General features: G+C 38.9%; 1 pseudogene; it reads right to left on the bottom strand.

The window, feature by feature from the left end:
• Positions 1 to 4,044: 4,044 nt before the first annotated feature.
• LOC132514348 (olfactory receptor 2T27-like) lies at positions 4,045 to 5,030 on the bottom strand (annotated as a pseudogene).
• Positions 5,031 to 9,532: the final 4,502 nt, after the last annotated feature.

Raw genomic sequence — 9,532 nt, 5'->3', positions numbered from 1 at the left:
TGGTGGCTTTAGCTTTTGCTTGTCTGTAAAGCTTTTGATTTCTTTGTCAAATCTAAATGAGATCCTTGTCGGGTACAGTAATCTTGGTTGTAGGTTCTTCCCTTTCATCACTTTAAATATATCGTGCCACTCCCTTCTGGCTTGTAAAGTTTCTGCTGAGAAATTAGCTGTTAACTTTATGGGATTTCCCTTGTATGTTATTTGTTGCTTTTCCCTTGTTGATTTTGTCAGTTTGATTACTGTGTGTCTCAGTGTGTTTCTCCTTGGGTTTATTCTGCCTGGGTCTCTGCATTTTCTGGACTTGAGTGGCTATTTCCTTTCCCATGTTAGGAAGTTTTCAACTATAATCTCTTCAAATATTTTCTCTGGTCCTTTCTCTCTCTCTTCTCCTTCTGGGATCCCTATAATGTGAATGTTGTTGTGTTTAATGTTGTCCCAGAGGTCTCTTAAGCTGTCTTCATTTCTTTTCATTCTTTCTTCTTTTTTCTGTTCTGTGGCTGTGAATTCTATGATTCGGTCTTCCAGGTCACTTATCCTTTCTTCTGCCTCAGTTATTCTGCCATTGATTCCTTCTAGTGTATTTTTTCATTTCAGTTATTGTATTGTTCATCTCTGTTTGTTTGTTCTTTAATCCTTCTAGGTGTTTGTTCTTTAATCCTTCTAGGTGTTTGTTCTTTAATTCTTCTAGATCTTTGTTAAACATTTCTTGCATCTTCTTGATCTTTGCCTCCATCCCTTTTCTGAGGTCCTGGACCATCTTCACTATCATTATTCTGAATTCTTTTTCTGGAAGGTTGCTTATCTCCACTTCATTTAGTTTTTCTGGGCTTTTATCTTGTTCCTTCATCTGGTACATAGTCCTCTGCCTTTTCATTTTGTTTATCTTTCTGTGAATATGGTTTTCATTCCACAGGCTGCAGGACTGTAGTTCTTGTTTCTACTGTCTGCTCTCTGGTGGATGAGGCTATCTAAGAGGTTTGTGCAAGCTTCTTGATGGGAGGGACTGGTGGTGGGTAGAGCTGGGTGTTGCTCTGGTAGACAGAGCTCAGTAAAACTTTAATCCACTTTTCTGCTGATGGGAGGGGCTGAGTTCCCTCCCTCTTGGTTGTTTGGCCTGAGGTAACCCAGCACTGGAGCCCACAGGCTCCTCGGTGGGGCTAATGGCAGACTCCAGGAGGGCTCACACCAAGGAGTACTTCCCAGAACTGCTGCCAGTGTCCTTGTCCCTGTGGTGAGCCACAGCCACCCCCCACCTCTGCAGGAGACCCTCCAACACTAGCAGGTAAGTCTGGTTCAGTCTCCTATGGGGTCACTGCTCCTTCCCCTTGGGTCCTGGTACACACACTACTTTGTGTGTGCCATCGAAGAGTGGAGTCTCTTTTTCCCCCAGTCCTGTCAAAGTCCTGCAGTCAAATCCCACTAGCCTTCAAAATCTGATTCTCTGGGAATTCCTCCTCCTATTGCTGGACCCACAGGTTGGGAAGCCTGACGTGGGGCTCAGAACCTTCACTCCAGTGGGTGGACTTCTGTGGTATAATTTTTCTCCAGTTTGTGAGTCACCCACTCAGCCATTATGAGATTTGATTTTAATGTGATTCTGTCCCTCCTACCAACTCACTGCAGCTTCTCCTTTTATAATAACCTATAATGGAAAATAACCTGAAAAAAATATGTATAAAATCGAATCACTTTGCTATACTCCTGAAACTAACACAATGTTGAAAATCAACTATACTTTAATTGAAAAAAAGTTAAAAAAACACACAAAATATAAATCTTTAATGTTCTCACCATAACAACAAAATTGTAAATATGTGAGGTGCGTGATTTGTTGACTTACCTTATTGAGGTAAACATTTTGCAATATATATGTGTATCAAATTATCATATTGTACACATTAAATACACACAATGTTATATGTCAATTATATCTCAATAATGCTCGGGGGCTTCCCTGGTGGCGCAGTGGTTGGGAGTCCGCCTGCCAATGCAGGGGACGCGGGTTCGTACCTCGGTCCGGGAGGATCCCACATGCTGTGGAGTGGCTGGGCTCGTGAGCCATGGCCGCTGAGCCTGCGCGTCCGGAGCCTGTGCTCCACAGCAGGAGAGGCCACAACAGTGAGAGGGCCGCGTACCGCAAAAAAAAAAAAAAAAAAAAAAAAAATGCTTGAAAAAATATTATTGAATGCGCTTAAAACACTGATGTACACATATATAGCAATGTAGGGGACACTTCATTTTTCCATAATACAGATTTTTATTATAACATTCCCCCCAAAACGTTGTGTTCTTCCCCCCAAATTTCTTCTGGGGATCCTTCTAATTATCTAGAATATTTTTTACTCATTCTTTATAGTAACCGTGCAGTTTCCCATGATATGGATAAATTACAATTTATTCAGTCATTATCGCATTTGTTGTTGCCAATATTTGAGAAAATAATTCCACAAAAAACATGAAAGCACATATTTTAAGTTTTGATACTTTTATTTCATTTATTTTCGAAAGTTCCTAAAAGGAACGCAATTTAATTTTAATAAATTGGATTCCAAAAAAGCCATAACAGTGCACATTTATACCAGTGAAGCACATAAATGCCCTTTTCTGCACATCATATCCACCAATAGATTTTAGAGTGCTTTTGGCTTCTGATGAGCTGAAGGTTGTTAAATAATATATATCACAATTTAATTCTTTTCTCTGTGGGGCATAACTGGTTATTGTTGACACTGGATTTTGCAATTTATTTCAATCACCAAGTGTCATTATGATTCATATGGCCTGCTATCAAGGACTATTTCCTTAGTCACAGAAAACTAAAGAAAATCTTTTCTACATCAAGAGAATCTTGACTTGGACCTTATTACTGAGACTCACAATTCCAACAAAACTTTATCCTCTTTTGTCATGTGAAATGTGGCATTGCCCCAGATGGCCCTTTCACAATGTCAGAGAAGAGCCTTACCTGGATGCCTTTCACAGCCCTTGTTCTCAGTAGCAGCTGGTCAGCCTTTTTGCTTGTATTCTGTGTTCTAAGCAATAGAGGCATCATCCACTCTGGACTTAGGTAGCAATCTGGGTTTGCATGTGTTTCCACATGCAGTCATGGATCTCCTCCTGGGAGTCCAATACAACACCTCTCTAATATTCATATAACCAACTGTGAAATGTTGTCTATCTCTAGTGGTTACTTCAGCCTTATTCATAGTTCAATCTGTTTCATTGTTTGGTGAACCTTATAATTATTTTACATAGACTACCAAACTCAAAATCACTCCAATTATTTTTATCTCTGTGCATCAAATTTCACCTATTTATGCATTCATTATAGATAAATGACAGTGACTCCTAAGAGCTTAAAAGTATCCCATAAGGAAAAAGACAGGTATGAATATGCACTGATTCCAGAGAATCTGGGGAATATTTGGCATGGGCAGAGGGTACTTCTCTAAATAGGTGACAGGTAGATGTAGCTTTTTGAGACCCTTTTTTCTACTTTCTATCTTGAGTTACCAGTGCACTTATTGGATGAAGGATCTGAAGCTAGACCAAAAAAAGCTTCTATCCAAGACAGGCAGGGAGAATAGAGCCAAAATATTGAGTTTTCTAGGGCATTTAAGAGAAAAAAATGTTGTTTTATTGTCCATGATAAAACCAATTCTTTTTTTACATTGTCAGTCACATATGTCTTTCACAGGAACTTGGTACTTCTAACAATGGAAGTTAACAAGACCTGAAGCACCAATAATACCAAATAAAGCTGAGCCTCAAGGACACTAAAAAATGTCTAAATATCTCAGATATAAAAAGAGAAGATTGGAACTTTGTGTTTATGAACTGGTTTGATGAATAGCAATTGAATTGATCCATTTTGAAAACACATTATTAGAAATTGATTGGGAAAAAGCTCCTTACAAACTATTTATGATTGAATTAATATTGTCAATCGACTTCAACCATGTGGTTTGCCTATAGGGCTACAGCAAAGTACCTCATGCTGGAAAATGCAAATGTGATGCTCCTGGAGTCTTTGTTCTTGACCCTCTAGATAACTGTTTTCCACCTCGATATGTATGTGTTCCACTTAGAGACTGGATGTTTCCTCAGGACCTTCTGGAAAGCTCCTACCACATCTTTGTTTCTCAAGCTGTAGATGAGTGGATTGAGCATGGGTGTGAGGACAGTGCAAAATACAGACACAGCCTGCTCCTGATCAGGGGTATGGGAGGAACCAGGTGTCACGTACATATAAACATATGGTCCTAGATAAAAGCTTACCACGGTTAAGTTGGGAGAAGCAGGGGGCCAAGGCTTTGTTCCTGCCTTGAGGGGGATTTCACATGCAGGACAGTGAGGAAGATGAAGGTGTATGAAGCCATAATAAATCCAAAAGGGATGATGATATATGTGATACCCATCACAAAGACCACCACTTCACAGGTGGAAGTGTCTTTGCATGAGATCTTCGTGATTGTTGGTATCTCACAGAAGAAATGGTGGATTTCTCCGGAGCCACAGATAGGCAGATTCATAGTATAGAATGTGTGGGCTGTAGAAGATAAAATGCCCCCAGTCCAAGACACTAGGACCATTTGCACAGACCCCTTGGTTTATAATGACTGCATATCTCAAGGGGTTACAAATAGCTACATATCAGTCACAGGCCATGAGGGTCAAGAGGATATATTCAGCACCCCAAGAGTAAAAAATGAAAATAGCTGGGTTCCACAGCCAACACGAGTGATGTCCTTCCTTCCAGAGAAAAAGTTTACCGTCATCTTTGCAACAGTACCGCTGATGAGGGCCAGGTCTAGGAGAGAATGGTGGCTGAGCAGAAAGCACATTGGAGAGTAGAGCCTCAAGTCCATCCGTATCAGGAGGAGCAGGATGAAGTTCCCAACTACTGCAGCAAGGTAGATCAGGATGATAAGGTAGATAAGAATACTGACATACTTCCTATTGGGAAGAGTCCTGAGAGAATAAAACCTGTTGTTAATGTCTCATTTCCTTCCTCAATGGCTGTGACTGATCTGGTTGAACCAAAAGAAGAAGGAAAGGGGAACAGGAGTCAAATTAAATGCTTTAAAGCCTTTTACAATATTTTTATTGGTCAAGTATTGCTGTAATAATGTGAGATAAAAAATGACTCCACAAATTTCAATGGCTTATGACAGTAAACATGTATTTTCTTGCTGCCACGTCTGTAAGTCAGGTGGAGCATTTTGCTTTAGGCTGCCAATCAAGTACAGATACACTCCACCAATAAGCCTCTTTCTGGGGCTTGCTCTTCTTAAGGAAGATGGCAGAAACCAAAAATGGGCAAGAAAAACGACATGATTCCCCCTAATGCTTGAACTTAGAACTGACTCTATTACTTTCTACCACATTCCCCTGACTAGAGCAAGTCGCACGTAGAAGCCCAACATCATTGTGGTGGGGAAATAAACTCCACCCACAGTGGACCACAAAAGGATGAGGCATATGGGCTTCCCTGATGGCGCAGTGGTTGAGAGTCCGCCTGCCAATGCAGAGGACGCGGGTTCGTGCCCCAGTCCGCGAAGATCCCACATGCCGCGGAGCGGCTGGGCCCGTGAGCCATGGCCGCTGAGCCTGCGCATCCAGAGCCTGTGCTCTGCAGCGGGAGAGGCCACAGCAGTGGGAGGCCCGCGTACCGCAAAAAAAAAAAAAAAAAAAAAAAAAAAAGAATGAGGCATGAAGAGAGAAATGGAAACAATTAACATGATCTATTATATTTCTCAGAGTTCCTACCTCCACCATCCTCAATTTCATGATTTTGATGCTGGGTTTTCAGATGTTTCATAATTTAATTTTTAGTCTTCTGTTTAATGTGTTCTGTTAAGCCTCAGTAATAAAGATCTATGGGTTTCCTATGATCACACACTATTTTCACTATGGAGAATGCCTTGAGGTCACAGGCAGCCATTTCTCGTAGCCATGGCTAGATATGCAACAGGTAAACACACAAACTTTTCTTCTTAGCAGTCCTCTACCTATGGATCTGGTTACATAAATCCATGGAAGAAACCATAGATAAATGTGAAATAGAGTGCAGCAAAATGAATCTGTTGTCCTTGTACTTGAATCTAGGAGGTCATTTTCTAGAACAACACACGTCAGCCAAGGAATGAACCGATATAGTCAGTGGTGTGTTTTCCTTTAGATTTATTCATAGAAACTTATATAAACCACATCAGGGTAAATTCAGATATAATAACTAAATCAGATTTCATAAGCTCTAAATGAGAAATAAGATTGTGCCTGCATTCAAGAGGAAACATACCCCTCCCTAAAAGTTTGTGGAAATAGAAATGCAGAATTTTCTACTCTAAGCAGCTTGAAACAGCCTAGAAGCAACTAAGCATGAAATGTAATTTTTATGACCATGTCACTAGTTACCCAGATCGTATTTAGGCGTTAAGAAAACGTCAATCTACAACAAATCTGTAGGTTAGGAAAATGCAGTTAAGGGGTGGGGTAAGGGACAAATTTCAAAAGGAAAACTCTGATTGGTACATGAAAAGTTCATTAAGATTCCCCACTTTCCCAACCAACACTGCCAAGTGGTACCACCTGGTGGTAACAGTGGTGATGTGTAAATTCCCACTGAAAAATGAAGATGACACTGAGGATTTACTCTTAATGCTGCTTCATTGATGTTTACTAGGTTTACTTACTTCTGGGACCCAATAATTATGTTTTCCCATGAGCTGACTACTAAATTTCCAGATAGAGGTTATGGAAAGCTCTTAAGAACAGTGGGACAAGGAGGTGAAAGTTGAAGAAAGAACCAGATCCAAAAGGTGATTTAATTTAGTAAAAATGTTCTTAACATTCATCCTATATCCTTAAAGTCGCACCAGGTTAATTGAACTAAATATTCCCCCTTGGCTTTTCAAGTTGCTACAAAGGACTCTATTAAGGGCAAATATTACCCCGAAGAGAGGCAAAACAGTTGATATAATTATTGGAAGACAGGCCAATCTCTTCATCATTTTACCTACACTTGTTTACCTATACATACTGGATTTTCCTCAAAAAAACATGCTTCCCCAAAGTAGTGATGTTCCTGGTTGCTTCCTGAAGAAGGCTTGTGTTAGGAGACTGGAGCATTTTGTTTTCCACCTGCAAGTGGTATTTCTGAGATCATATAGACAATTACATATACACATGACAACAGCAAGTGTCCCAGAGGATCCTTGAGGCAAATAGGAAACCACAGAGGAAGTGAGTCCCTAGACACCCATTAAGTGATATGTTTTTCTCTATTGCATTGGGTTTTCCTTAAAACAAGACTCTGGGGTGGGGAGGATTACCCTGTTTATCCGGGATTTTATTCTCCTGTGTTGCTTAAATATGTCCCACATTTTGACTTCTCATGAAGCCTCATTTATTTGGGATGGATTTTCTGACTCATCAACAAGAAATCATGTTCTGGTAAGCCATTATTGAATTTACCTGAAGATGGTACATTTTACTTTCTCCAGTAGCAGTCACATACAGAAGGGATTTTTCTCTCTCACAGATTCAAAACACGTTGTCGCTGAGGACAAACATAGCTCTTCATCATCATGAAAACTGGCCATCTTGGCTTTTAAATAATTTCTTTCCTAATGGTTTTCCACAAGTAATATATAAATATATTATCAGTGATAAAGCTTTTTAAAAATACACAGTTACAAGAAGTAACTAGTGAAATCTACTTATCCTCCTATCTCTTCCCATACCCTCCCTGGAGGTAGTTATTGATAACAAATTGTTGTGCTTCTTTCCAACCATAGATGAGGTTTCTCTCTGTTTCATTTCTAGCTTTTTAAAATAAATTTTTATTTTGAAATGATTTTAGATTTACAGAAAAGATGCAAGAATAATACAGAGAATTCCCATATATCAGCTTCAGTTAATGTTAATGTGTTTGTTAAAACTAAGAAATTAACATTGGTATATTACTATTAACTAAACTCCAGACCTCATTTGGATTTCACCAATTTTTCCACTAATGTTATCTTTTTCCCTTCCGGGATTCAATCCACGATACCATGTTTCATTTAGTCATCATGCTTCCTCATCACCTCCTATCTGTGACATTTTCTGTCTTTCCATTTTTAAAGACTTTGAACATTTAAAGAGTATTGGTCAGATATTATGTACAATATCCCTTAATTTGAGTTTCTCAGATGTTTTGCTATGACTACATTAGAGTTATGTATTTAGGGAAGATTATCACATAGATAATATTATGTTTTATCAGGGGATACATGACGTCAACATGAGGTATCGGTGGCTTGTTAACATTCATCACTTAGTTAAGGTAGTGTTAGCCAGCACGTTTCCATTTTAAAGCTACTATTTTCCCCCTTCTGTACTCTATTTTTGGAAGTGAACCTTTTAAATCCAGTTCACACTTCAGGGGATAAGGGCTTCAGCTCCACTTTCAGGGAGTGAGTATCCACATATTTATTATTTGGAATCCTGTAAGGAAGTTTTATCCCTTCTTCCCCATTTGTTTATTTGTTATTTTATCAGTATGTTGTCACGTATACGTATATTCAACTTTGTGTTATAATCCAACACCATGTTATTTATTATTCACTGTGTAAATACCTAGAAGGAGAATTGTTGGTTTTTAGCAAGTCTGTATTTAACTTGATAAACATTTGCGAAAATGCCTTTGAAAGTGCTGTACCATTTTGTATTCCCACTCTGGCCAGCAGTTGGTATTGTCAGTTATTTGAATTTTAGCTATTCTAACAGATATGTAGGGCTGCGCTATGTGATTTAAATGTCATTTGTATTACATTATTAACAGGTTTGATCATCTTTTAATTGATTTGGGGTAAAGTGTCAGGTCAAATCTCTTATATATATATTCTAATTATTGATAATTCAGAGTTTAATATTTTGCTTAATTTTTAAATTTTTATTTATTTATTTATTTGGCTGTGCTGCAGAGCTTGCAGGATCTTTTTTCTTTTTTCCTTAACTTTTATTTTGTTTTTTAACATCTATATTGGAGTATAATTTCTTTACAATGGTGTGTTAGTTTCTGCTTTATAACAAAGTGAATCAGTTATATGTATAAGCAGTTATATGTATAGCCAAATACATATACATATATCTCCATATCTCTTCCCTCTTGCGTCTCCCCTCCTCCCACCCTCCCTATCCCACACCGCTAGGTGGTCACAAAGCACCAAGCTGATCTCCCTGTGCTATGCGGCTGCTTCCCACTAGCTATCTGTTTTACATTTGGTAGTGTATACATGTCCATGCCACTCTCTCACTTTGTCCCAGCTTACCCTTCCCCCTCCCCGTATCCTCAAGTCCATTCTCTAGTAGGTCTCTGTCTTTATTCCCGTCTTGCCCCTAGGTTCTTCATGACCATTATTATTATTATTTTTTAGATTCCATATATATATATTAGCATACAGTATTTGTTTTTCTCTTTCTGACTAACTTCACTCTGTATGACAGACTCTAGGTCCATCCACCTCACTACAAATAACTCAATTTT

The sequence above is a fragment of the Lagenorhynchus albirostris genome, unplaced genomic scaffold (assembly GCF_949774975.1).
Source record: "Lagenorhynchus albirostris unplaced genomic scaffold, mLagAlb1.1 scaffold_351, whole genome shotgun sequence".
Taxonomy (NCBI): Eukaryota; Metazoa; Chordata; class Mammalia; order Artiodactyla; family Delphinidae; genus Lagenorhynchus; species Lagenorhynchus albirostris.
This window is presented reverse-complemented; position numbering and strand designations above follow the sequence as displayed.